Source organism: Mus musculus, chromosome 11, assembly GCF_000001635.26.
Source record: "Mus musculus strain C57BL/6J chromosome 11, GRCm38.p6 C57BL/6J".
NCBI lineage: Eukaryota > Metazoa > Chordata > Mammalia > Rodentia > Muridae > Mus > Mus musculus.
Window position 1 is genome coordinate 39,377,109 of NC_000077.6, and position 13,368 is coordinate 39,390,476.

Sequence of the window (13,368 nt, forward strand, 5' to 3'; positions counted from 1 at the left end):
CTCTTTCTTCATACATAAGTACAGATCTCATTTTAATTTAAAAAACGACTCCTCCTTATTTTTATTAAATATCCAGTGCCCTTTACTCAGGGTGAAAATTAGGAGTGCTTTACTTTTATTTAAATGTTGAAAGAACTCTTTCACACAGAATCTTCTGTGTCAGATGAGGTTAGTGATTAAACACTGTCTAAAATAAGAAGAGACCCATTTATATTTTCTTCTTGATTCTCTATGAAAAATCAATATTTTTAGTTCTATTATAGGATGGGTACTATTTAAATCTATTAGGTAAAATAAGAGTTTCAAGGTTGATGATCAGTAATTGAGTAAATTACTAAATTCAATTAGATTCCTGTGTCAACACCTAAATCAGAAGGTCATCAATTCAGCAAGAATCCTGTTTGCATCTTTATTGTCTTATTAACAACCTCTTGGAGAACTGCAGGTTCTGCAACCTCTTGAGTCTGCCAGTTCTGCTTGGAATACGGACTTAGAGAAGAGTACCTAATCAGAGATTAATTTATTAAAACTTAGCTTTTATGTAGAACATATTGACTTCTGACAGATTTTGTGCACTATTAGAATTTAGGAGTCCTGCAATACTAAAGCAGAATAGAACAGAATTTTAAAACAATAGTGTTGCTTTAAAATACAGTATTAGTCATAGTCACACTAAAACATTAATGTTCATGGAGCTCCTAGAGTTCTGCAAAAACAAGACAGAATAATACAGGATATTTTTTTCTGGTTGAAAAAAAAAAAAAAAAACTAGGTAAAAGAGCTACACACACCTTTTTTGCAGGGTATAAATAAATCAATCTTGAATTGACCAGAAAAAGGCCCTCCCCGCTGACTGTATTTCATAGTGCCAGAAGTTTCTATCTAGGCCACTGAAGGATAAAAGACATCTCTGGCCCGTACAAGTTCTGGACCCTGATTGCTACAATACTAACCTGCAAGACAACGTGTGTCCACTGGTCAAACAGAGGCATGACTGTTATAAAGCAGCCAACCTCTTTCTAATTGGACCTGAATAAGTAGTTCTATAAAATTGGACAAAGCCCCATGGCCCAGGAGGTCCTATAGCAGAACCTTCTGCTGTTTTGCTGACCAGTTATAGTGTCAAACTGACAATAAATGCTTTGAAACCTCTTTTCATCGGGATCTGCCTTGGGGAGCAATGGAGAAGGCCTTCACTTAAAGAGCGGCTAACCTCCTGTTAGAAGGTCTCTTCAGTGCCCCAGTTAAGGCTGCCACCAAGCCAAACCCAAGCCAGCCACCCACCAACAAGCCAAGGACTTTCCCCGGGGGACCGAGCCTGAGTTCCCCTCTTTCCCTTCTCAGCCACGGGCTAGATCCAGTCTGAGGGCCCCCACTCCTTTCTCAGCTCTTCAACAGCTCCCAGTGGCACCTGGATGCCTAAGATCCTGAGAACAACTACTAAGTATGCCAGAAAGACTTTGCTGACAGGACCCTGATATAGCTGTCTTCTGAGGCTATGCCAGTACCTGGCAAATACAGAAATGAATGCTCATAGACATCTATTGGATAGAACACAGGGCCCTCAATGGAGGAGCTAGAGAAAGTACCCAAGGAGCTGAAGGGGTCTGCAACCCTATCGGTGGAACAATAATATGAACTAACCAGTACCCCCAGAGCTTGTGTCTCTAGCTGCATATGTAGCAGAAGATGGCCTAGTTGGCCATGATTGGGAAGAGAGGCCCCTTGGTCATGCAAACTTTATATGCCCCAGTACATTGGAACGCCAGGGCCAAGAAGTGGGAGTGGGTGGGTAGGAGAGCAGGGTGGGGAGAGGGGACTTCTGGGATAGCATTTGAAATGTAAATGAAGAAAATATCTAATAAAAACAATCTCGGAAAAAAAAAAAGTAAAAGAAAACATCCTTAGAACCAGAGGGCTCTGGCTGTCCCCCTGGACCTCAGACTGTGCTGATCCACCACCAGAGCCATGTCCTGTGGCTTCCCTATAGCCTGATGCCCGCCCTGTGCCCAGCTAACCCTACACCTAGTCCTCACTTAAAAATTTAAAAATAATGTTACCTTAGTGTTCTTTTATTGTGTCAAGGTAAGTTTTGTTATGATCCTAAGTGTTTTGTCATTTAAATCCTTTTTTATTTACATAATAAAACTGTTAATATAGCCTGTATACTTTTCAGAATTTATGCCTTTCAAATATATCTGAGACTAGGGAAGCAGCTCAGTTGTGAAGTACACATGTAGCCTGCACATGGCCTTGGGTTCCATTTTCAATACCAAAATAAAATAAAAGAAAACAAAACAAAACAAAAAAACCAACCAACCAACCAACCAACCAACCAAACAAACAAACAAATAAAACCAACTAATGTCTAGTGTTGTGGTAAAGAGATTTTTCAAAGACAAGCAAACAAAAAAATAAATAAAATTAGCAAACAGAAGATATTTTCTGCCCATCTCAACTTTCTCTACCTATAAAATGTTTCCACTTATAAAATTATACATATAGGCAAAACACGTGCATGCGCGCACGCGTGCGCACACACTCACACACACACACACACACACACACACACACACACACACACACACACTCAAACAGAAGCCCATGATATGACTAGTTAAATAAAATAGATCAAGATTTTTGTGCCAAAGTTTTAGCATCACAATAAAAGCACAACTGTGATTTCATGATTGATTTTGTTCATGAGAGAAAAACTTTTGCTGAAAAGTCGTCTCTGTAATTACAAGTAATCTGTAATAAGTTTAAACATTGTAGAGAAGAATAAAAAAAATCTCACTCAACAGATTTAGAATAGTGAGTGACAGTGGATGATATTCCATGTCTCCCCACAAATCAAAATGCTCTGTTCCTTGACAGGATACAAAATTTGCCAGATTTCAAAGATTATTTTGTGCTAGCATGTCATTCTCCAACATGAATAGATGATAGTTAAAATGTAACTTCACAGTTATTTTGATTAAATTGTATTTGGATTTTGTCATCTCAACTTCAAACACACCATTTTTCATAAGCATTTAATTCACTTCAACAACTGAGTTGGAAATTCTGGGTATATGTTAGAAAGAACATCGAAACCCCAGAAATCAGTACTGATCATTAAATGTACAAGAAGAACCTCAGCTATGGGCATATATAAATGGAAATTTTCTGATAGACCTGCTAAAAACAAATTAGAGGAATTAATTTTAAAATGTAATGAATTTAATCAACTGTGTGACAAATATTATCAGTTTACTCTCTGCTGATTGAAAGGAACATTACAAGACTGGGGAGGTAGTTCAGTGGATAAGAATACTGGAAGCTCAAGCATGAGAATCTGAGTTCAGGACTCAAGAAGCCATGTAAAACACTAGGCATGGCTGTGAGCATGCAGATAGCCTCAGTGTATGGGGGAACAGAAGTCAACTGCAGTTGCTTGTTTCCATCCTAACTCCAATGCAATTGGAGACCCTGTCTCAACGAAATGATGCAGAGAACAGTAATACAGTACACTCAGCATCCTTCTTTCCGTGTCCACAAATACATCCATTGAATACATACCATACTCACAATGAATTAGCAAATGACTTTAGTAGTTTATTACATGTGGGACTATAATGGCCCAGGGTTGTGCATAAAGGGACAAAGTGAGCTTCAACCCTGGATCCCTCAAACATAAGCATGGCAGAAGGTGGCTATTGTCCCCACCTAATCTAGAGCCGTAGAGCCGGCTTTCCTACCAACAGCACTAATAAGTATATACTATTATATATACTTAATATATATAATATTATATATATTAATGACTGTTTGGCTTCACTCCTTGTTTGAACTTATTATGTTCTCCCCCCACTCCTGAGGACCTACAGCCACTGAATATGTAGATGAATCATTTTCCAATATTCATGCCCTCGCCAATGTTACAACGGCACATAAACATTACCCCAAAGACTCTGGCCACATCCCCAGGGGCATAAATACATGCTTCTCCTCCAGTAAACAAACCAATTCTACAAAGCTGTTCTCCAACTGTCTTCATTGCCTGTGCACTCCAACATAGATCCTCCACTGTACACACCCCTCCCAACACAGCTTTGCTCCCTCCAGGCTAGCTGTGTGGGAACAGTCTGGAGACATCACCATCATGGGAGAAGCAGACACTGGGTGGCAACTAAGTCTTTGAAACATGGAGATTATTTCATTTATAGTGATTAGCATATCCTGCTGGGAGCTAGCTTTGTTTCAAGCACTCAAATGCCTGTTGAGACGAGGGTACCTCCATTGAAGGTATATTGAAATATAGCATAATATAATCTTCTGTGAGTCAGGTTTAAAGCATTAGGTATGCTTAGTTTTAAATTATTTTCTCTAATTGCTTCAGATATTTCAAGAAAAATATATTTGATATTTTACGAAATGTAACGATATCTCTGTGTTATCTGTATTAAGGAAATATTTTTTCAAATATTTTTTCCCTGACAGACAGGGAGAAAATTCAATGGATAGGACTTTCAAGACAACTTTGACAAGGTAAATTACATCTATGGAACCACATAAAAATATTTTTGGAATATAGTATATTGTGATTGGAATTGCAGGATTTTCTATTGAGAGATAAAGACAGTATTAGCTCCAGGGCCAGGAAGCGGGAGTTGGTAGGTTGGGGAGCAGGGCGGGGAGACTGTATAGTTGATTTTCAGGATAGCATTTAAAATGTAAATGAAGAAAACATTTAAGAAAAAAATTGTTTAAAAAAGAAGTAGAAAACAGTAGTGTTATCAGTACAATAACTGACAGAGGGAAAGAAAGAAAAGAGAGAAAAAGACAGACAGTCAGACCTTTCCTCAAAAACAAAAATGGGGAATACTAACCTCCAAATGTTGTCCTTTGTTCTCCACACATAATATGGTTCAAATGAGCCCAAATACACATACCAGTGTGTCACTACAAAATAACAGCTCATTGATACATCTTTTTGAAAAGTAGTTTCACAAAAGAATCATTGTCTTTACAGAATTTGCTAAGAAAAGGGCCTTAACTCAAATGGTAGTTTCTGTAAACTCCTCCTATCTTCAATAGTAAGCAACCCCAAGACAGAACATTTCATATTTGTGAACTTGGAATAAGAGAAACGCCTACTCTTCCTCCAGAGTCACATCTATAGTCTGAGTGATACACTGGTGTTAATCCAGCATTAAAAAAAACAAAAAAAAAAAAACTTGTTTTTTTCTCCTTATTGAAAACGCCTCTCAAATTTAATTAAAGTCAATACAGAAATTAAGAGCTTACTGAGCGCAAGGACCCTCTGAGTGAGTGCCTGCTGTTATCAGCCTGTGATGCTGTAAAAGATAGGATTATGATTTTATTGTCTGGATAAACAAGAGAAAGGATAAAAAGAAGAGTTGTGAAATACCTCCTGGTGGGAAAGATCTCTAAGTGTAAAACTGTTGCTTTAATCAAGTCAACAGAGAAATTAAGTAAAAAGAAGGGCACAGTCACCTATTGTTTGTTTAAAACAAAGAGGAAAAAAATCATACAAAAGATATTTAAGTAAGATTGCCATTTAGTGGGACACTAACTAGGTTGGAATCCTGGGATAAAAATCTGCTCTCTCTTTTCACTCTGTGAGACATTAGAAGTCAGGCAGGACTGACAATAGGTAACACTTAATTAGATTTTAATTTAAAACCTTCAACATTGACAAATGTGTAGTCCATTACAAATTCCAAAACAAGATATTCCTTAATCAGGCATTGAAAAGTTAAGTAAAAGTGAATAACCTGGTATGAGTGCAAAAATAATCTATGGCTACATTTAGCCCCGACCTTCGCGATGAAGAAGACCCCACAGACACTACATTTCTACTCCTCCTAACTTCCTCCAGACCATTGTGGAAACACCACGTGTTGTTATTTCTTTAAGATCTCTAAAAAAAAAAAAAAAAAAAAAAAAAAAGTATTGGCTTCATTTCTCATCTTCTACATTTTCATGGCATTGCATTATAACAATTTCTTTTACTTTGCTCTCATGTCCTAACCTTCCATAGTTGAAATGGTATCATTGTGGAATGATCTTCTCAGTCTCTACACTAATGTTCTCTTCATTACATTGGCAAGACAGTTGGGATTGCTGGAGGACACTGTCTTCTCAGCAGAGAGTCTCTTTCTGTTTCAAATTTCCAGCCCTATTGGCAGAATTGGTGTCTTCTTTATGCATCATCCGTTCCAGACACTTGACTCTCTTTGAGGTACTCTGGTGTTGACTGAACTGCTGTCCAGTTCTTCTTGCCTTAGTCAACAACCTCAGATTTCTCCGTAGCATTTATAAAAAAGAGAAGAAAAGAAAAGAAAAGAAAAGAAGAAAGGAGAGGAGAGGAGAGGAGAGGAGAGGAGAGGAGAGGAGAGGAGAGGAGAGGAGAGGAGAGGAGAGGAGAGGAGAGGAGAGGAGAGGAGAGGAGAGAAGAGAAGAGAAGAGAAGAGAAGAGAAGAGAAGAGAAGAGAAGAGAAGAGAAGAGAAGAGAAGAGAAGAGAAGAGAAGAGAAGAGAAGAGAAGAAAAGAAAAGAAAAGAAAAGAAAAGAAAAGAAAAGAAAAGAAAAGAAAAATGTCTCTACAAGCTTGGACTGGAAGCAGCTAGTAGAGCAGAGGTTCTCAACCTGTGGGTCATGACCCCTTTGGGGATCACATGTCAGATATCTTGCATATCATATATTTATATTACAATTCATAACAGTAGCATAATTACAGTTATGAAATAGCAATTAAATAATTTTATGGTTGGGGTCACTATAACATGGGAAACTGTATTAAAGGGTCACAGCATTAGGAAAGTTGAGAGCCACTGCGGTAGAACATTTTCTCAGTGATTGAGGTGGGAGGGTCCAGCCCATTGTGGGTGCCCAGGAAAACTGGAAAGGTTGTCCTTAGTTCTATAAGAAAGCAGGCAGAGTAAGCAGTGGAGAGCAAGCTAGTTCCATGGCCTCTGCATCAGCTCCTCTCCATGTTCTTGCCCTGTTTGAATAACTGTCCTGACTTCATTCAGTGTTGGACTCTGGATGTTGAAGCATAAGACAAATAAACCTTTTTTTCACCAAAAAAATAAAATAAAATAAAATAAAATAAAATAAAATAAAATAAAAAAATAAAATTCAGCCCCATCCCATTGCCTCTGTATTCTAGACTACTGTACTCTTAAATTGTGGCATTTCTAAATTACATGGATATAATTCTAAAATTTAGAATTCTCAGTACTTGGAAGCCTTCTCCTCTAACATACCTGTTATCCATCTTATCTTGGCCTCAGTTTCCTTTTTCAGGCACATAAACTAATGCCTTCACATGGCAAACATCTCACTTTCTCTTTTCATTTTCTTTTCTTTAACTATCAGCATCTTTAGCTCTTCAACTCTTGGGTATTTTTTCTATGTTTAATCCCCTTGCTTCTTCTCTTATCCTTAATATTTCTTACCTTAAATATACAATGGTCCAGTTATTTTTTTTCGGTGTTTTGTTTTGCATTGCTTGGAAACAAGACTCTGGTGTATAACTCTGTCATGATCCCTGTTTTCATTGTCTAATAATAAGTGATAACAAGGTAGTGTTTGGCACATGATGAATCTGTTTAAAACAACAGGTGGTTGCAATAAGAATAGGTCTAAAATTACCTTCTAAGATAAGTATGTTGAATGTGTACACCTTTCAAGCACTCTACTCATTGTCATCTTTCCAATCTATGGTCATTACAATTATTATTCTGTTTGCCTGGAAAGCAAATACATTAGTATTTTGCACAGCTGACAACATGGAAGCATCCTTTATTTCACATGCTTCCTCAACAAGAACTGTACTACTGTAGGCCACTGACTGTCATTATTGTACAACTCACTATCTCAAAATCCTGGTTTGCCATTTTGGTGGTAGTGGTGAATATTTTATTTTGTTTTGTTTATATTTTTGTGTATTGTTTTTGTTTGTTTTTTTAACCACAAAGCACCTATAAATTTCTCATTTATTTAATTATATTTACATTATCAACCGACTAGAAACATGCTCAATGAACACAGAATATAAGAATATATTCATTTTACTTCCTAACATCTAACACAGGCTTCACATACAATGTAATCAATATATATTTCTAATTGCAAAAACAATGAGTTAATTATTTATTTTAAATTTAAAGTGTAAAAAAGAATCAATAAATATAGAACTTTTGATCATCTATTGTAGTGTTACATATATATATATACATATATATTAGTGTTTTCGTAATTTATCATTGCAGAATATAAGTTATTTAGTGTGATTTTAGCAATCATACAAGTAGATATATGCATACATTTTAGAATTAGAAAATAAGTTGCCTTGGAAAATAAGTTACACTGGATTCTATTCATAGGTACCTAAGAAGCACAGATGTCAAGTCTTGAAATGCTGTATTCAAAGTGTGTGTGTATGTTTGTTTGTGTGTGTGTGTGTGTGTGTGTGTGTGTGTGTGTGTGTGTGTGTGTGTGTGTGTAAGAGAAAGAGAGACAGAGACAGAGAAAGACAGAGAGATCTTTGCATTAATATCCTGTGCATTTTATCTTCACTTCTTTACAACTAGTTGATTTCAGTATATAAGTTCCAAGAAAGAACTTTATATTTGAAATTGTTCAATAATAGCTCAAATACTAGCACCTTATAATGACATAACCCACAGGGGATTCTATTGCCTTCAAACATTTCCTTGATTTTATAACACAACTGATTTACAACTCATAGGTTTTCCATGAGCATGTTTATAAGTACTGCGAGGAAAACAATATACATAGATTAGAAGATGTCTTTCTTAAATATTTGCAAATGCATTCTATTATATCTCTGAACCATGCAGCTGTCAATAACAAGCTAAGTAGATCCCAAGGTATTATATTCTAATGGAGGAGATGTATAATAAAGAGATATGTAAATATGTTTTATCATATGTTGGTAAGATTTTACAAAAACTACAAGGGTTACTTTGAAGAGATGATGCCTAAAGAAACTATGCCGTCATATTTGGTAGTTAAGCTCAGGGAACCATCTGGGATTCAAGGTTCTCTTCTCTTCTGGTCCTTTCATTCCCTTTCATTATCCCATCAATTAAGAATCTCTGTTATCATTCACTGTTTATGAAGAATCACTTCAATCTATTACCATGCATCTACATCTCAATAACAATAAATAACAAAAGTAAAGGCAACATAGTATCAGATTTATTGTCTATTCATAACGTGATATATATCTCCTTTAGCACTTGGTATCTTGCAAATTCAATTTGAAGACACAATGCTGCACAAAATTATGCTTTAATCATTTTTGCTAAAGTTTTATTTGTCATAATTGGAAGAAGTTAATCACCCCAAAAAGAAGTGTTGAGAGAAATTTCTCCTAAAATTTGAGATGCCCAGTTCAATGGAAGAAATATCTGTGTTCTGCAATAAGTTATTCATTGAAGATAACCTATGAGATTATTGTGAGAAGTGACTGAAATTATGACTAATTGAGGCTGTGGAGTGAAGAGTGATGAGACCTGATTGATCTTTGCAGATTTTCATTCAGAAAGATCAGATTGAGAATGAAAGGAAAACATTATCAAAGTAAGAGATGACTATAGTTTTTCACATAACTAAAGATGCCAAAATGATTCCGGAAACTGAGGTAGCAGTTGGATGGGAATGAGAATTTGGTCATAGCAAATTAGTGTCACATGTGCTCATCGTAGATCTGGCATTTGTGTGGATGGCTCCACTGAGTTGGTAATAATGGAAGCAACTTGGAAATAGTAGGTGCTATATCAATTTTGGAAATTACAACAATATTTAATTTGGGAGCCCAAAAGGAAGGTATAAACTTGAGCCCCTTTGAAGACCAGTACTTTCTCCAATAACAAATCTAAGCTGGCTATCGCTTTTCCAGCAGCAACAGAGACGATACTACAAGAAGAGGTTTGACCTACATCCAGAAACCACAATTGAGCAGTGACAGGCAGCCTGCTGTGACAATGGTCATGAACTCAGGCAGGTCTAGTACAGAAAGAGTCTTGTTGCTACAAAGAGCACATTTTAAGCTCAGGGAACCATCTGGGATTCAAGGTTCTCTTCTCTTCTGGTCCTGCATGTGCATTTGGGGTACCATGGAGGAATCTAAGGACTGCATTTCAGAACTGTTGAATAAGAACTTGGTTGTTTTTTTTTTAAATATTCTGTAGAAATAATAAAGCTTTCAAACAAAGGATTTAATGAATCCCCTGCTTTATGTAATTTGTGCAGTTGTTGTAAATTCCTCACCAATAAGCAAAATAAACATTAAATAAAAAAAAGTTTCAATTGGTTTATGGGCTTACCATGAGAATGTCTTCATTGGATAATATCCCCAGTGATGACCTCCCTATAAAATTGGGGGGGGGGGGAGAAAAAAAAACATTTTAGCACATGATGTTGACTTTTAATTTTCAATTTTTCTCATCTAGATAAGTAAACTTTATTTAATGGAAAGTATTACCACAATTAAATAGAGAAATTGTCAAAATACACATATAATGTCTGTTTCAAAATTTAGGAGGACGGGTACTATCTCCCAGTCAAAGGGGAAAGACACAGAGGAGTTTCAGCTCTCAATTCTAACATCAAATCCTCTAATTTTGTTAGTCTCGGTTTCTTCATTTATAAAATTGGGGAAATCGATTGAGTGGGACTCCATTTTTTGATTGGTTTAAGAGAAAGGAAATGTAATTTCAACCAATTTAAAAATGAATTATGCTATCCTCCCCCAATGTCAACTAAATATATACACACAAAGCATCAAGTTGTGTTTGGTGTAGTTTGTTTTTAAATTGGAATTTGATGCTATTAAGCAATTTGCAAGTGTTTCAGTTCAATCTGGAAAAGAATATATTTTCCTTGCATTTCAGTATTCTTAGCACAGGGAACTGAGGATGAAAATGAAAAAGGAAGACTAATTTGTCCCACAGAGATTTCAGTGTCTCTAAAAGAAACGTGTGCTTGTAGAAAATATTTCTTCATAATTAGTTTTTCTCGTCACTGTTGCTTTTCCAGCACCATACTTCAAATTTAGGCTACAGACTTACAATTGAGAAAGTAAAGGATTTCCAAAGTCAGAAGGCTACCCTCAGTCACTTTTGATAAGAAAAGGAACACAAATGAACTACAGCCAGCATTAGGCTCCAAAGGGAAATGACGAGCTCTCTGAGGGGTATTTATATTGTGTGGTCCAAGGAAAGTGCAGTGTGAGTCCATTAACACTGCAGATTCCACTGACTTATGAAAATGTTCCTAATATCTAAGAGTTTTACAAAAAGTTGCCCAAACCAAATCCTCCAAATATTCCCTAGATAAATAAAAGACTCACTATTTATATTGTAGTCTTACAAAAACTTTAAGACATGCAGAGATATTTCATGTACCAAGTAGTGAGATGTCTGGCATGAAAATGAATGAGCTGCGTAACTGAAAAAACTCCATTAAATAGACCTGATTTTAAATTCCATCACCAATAGAAAATTACTCCAGTTCTCCTGAAGTAATAAAGTCCAGATCTCTCTTGTGTGGTTCATTGCTGACTGGGGGCAGCTGCAAGTTACAGGAAGCTTCATTTAATTTCAAAATAAGAGCCAAACATCCTGATTTACTTTCCAGTGACTAAAAGCATTTAAACAGAAGCTAGATACCCCCTATTAGACAATGTTAGGCCTATGTGTCTCCACTTTCACCTCCCCTTTTAGTAGGTACTAGGAAACTGAACCTCTATCTTCTGGTATGCTAGGGCAGTACTATTCTTCACTGAGATACAAACCCTAGGAATAACATTTAGGAGAAGGCTGTTGGATTCAAGGGTTAGTTACTATAGTTACTTTCTAGATCTAACATTGTATAATTCCATGTTTCTGTTACCTTTGTCTAAGACAAAACCTCTGGGTTAAGACAGCTTGAATTTGAAGTGCTAAAGTGTTGAAGCTCTTTTCTTCCCACTTTCTCAATAACTCCTGAGGAGCTCTGAGCCTGGGTGTCATCCTGACAGTCCTCATTGCTCAAGGCTGAAACAGTCTATGTTCTCACAGAACCTGCTCACAAGGTGTCTTAGTCAGGGTTTCTATTCCTGCACAAACATCATGAGCAAGAAACAAGTTGGGGAGGAAAAGGTTTATTCAGCTTACACTTCCATACTGTTGTTCATCACCAAAGGAAGTCAGGACTGGAACTCAAGCAGGTCAGGGAGTAGGAGCTCATGCAGAGGCCATGGAGGGATGTTCTTTACTGGCTTGCCTCACCTGGCTTGCTCAGCCTGCTCTCTTATAGAACCCTCTCTCTTAAGACCACCAGCCCAGAGATGGTCCCACCCACAAGGGGCCTTTCCCCCTTGATCACTAATTGAGAAAATGCCTTACAGTTGGATCTCATGGAGGCATTTCCTCAACTGAAGCTCCTTTCTCTGTGATAACTCCAGCTGTGTCAAGTTGACACAAAACTAGCCAGTACACAAGGCTTCAAGCACTGATACTCACAATGCAGCATTAATCAATAAGTATTCTTTCACTTGAAGTATAGAACAAATTGTTTCCATATTAGATCAGTTCTCTAAAGGAGGTGGGGGAAAACCTGAGTCCCACCGGAGTTCTGGTGCTCTGGGCGGGTGGATGCCGGAGGACTGCTGCATGCTTTCCAAGTGGCGCCGGGTGGGTGTCTGGCTATGGGAAGCCAGGGAACCCTAGTCCAGTGGGGGGTAGACAAGGAGCAGTCTGAGGTCTCTGGGGCCAAAGGAAGGAGAGGGCAGGGAGAGAGGGGGCGCTGGACAGTTCTCATGAGGGCAAGAGTTCTTGGTTCTGTCAGTTGCTGGAGCACAGGAAGGCCTTCCGTTGGGAGGTTAGAAGCAGCTCTTTAGGGGAAAGCCCATCCCATCTTTCAAGTACAGCGGGCCTTGATGAGCAGAGACAGTCTATGGTTTTAGAGCTTAATTGTAGAAAGGCAAGGAGAAAGAGAGAAGGTAGAAAGAGGGAGACCAGCCATGGCCACTTGGAGAGAAGGGTAGAAGGGAGGGAGAGAAGGAGGTCTAGAGATGAGAGTAAGAAAGGTAAGAGCTTAAAGAGAGAGAGGAGGGGCCAAGCAGCTACTTTTATAGTGGGCTGGGCTACCTTGTTGTTGCCAGGTAACAGTGGGGCGGAGCATACCTGGCTATTGTCAGGTAACTGTGGGAGTGGTATCTAGCCAGAATGCCAGGATCTCGGGGCTTTGTCTGCATAATTCTGTGACTGATATTCATAGAATTATGAAGTTGGGGGCTCTGTGGTGTTAGGCACCTGTCTCTGGGAACGTGGCTCACTATTCTCTCTCT

At 37.7% G+C, this 13,368-nt stretch overlaps 1 long non-coding RNA gene across 1 annotated transcript in view; it reads right to left on the minus strand.

Moving 5' to 3' along the window:
* 4930553C11Rik (RIKEN cDNA 4930553C11 gene) overlaps nucleotides 1-13,117 on the minus strand; it is an 82,523-nt gene extending 69,406 nt beyond the window's left edge. The window contains exons 1-2 of the long non-coding RNA NR_126439.1: nucleotides 12,542-13,117; nucleotides 10,364-10,407 (exon numbers count right to left, since the gene is read on the minus strand). This is a non-coding gene — a long non-coding RNA (RIKEN cDNA 4930553C11 gene). The remainder of the gene's footprint in view (nucleotides 1-10,363; nucleotides 10,408-12,541) is intronic.
* Between the last annotated feature and the right edge of the window lie 251 nt (nucleotides 13,118-13,368).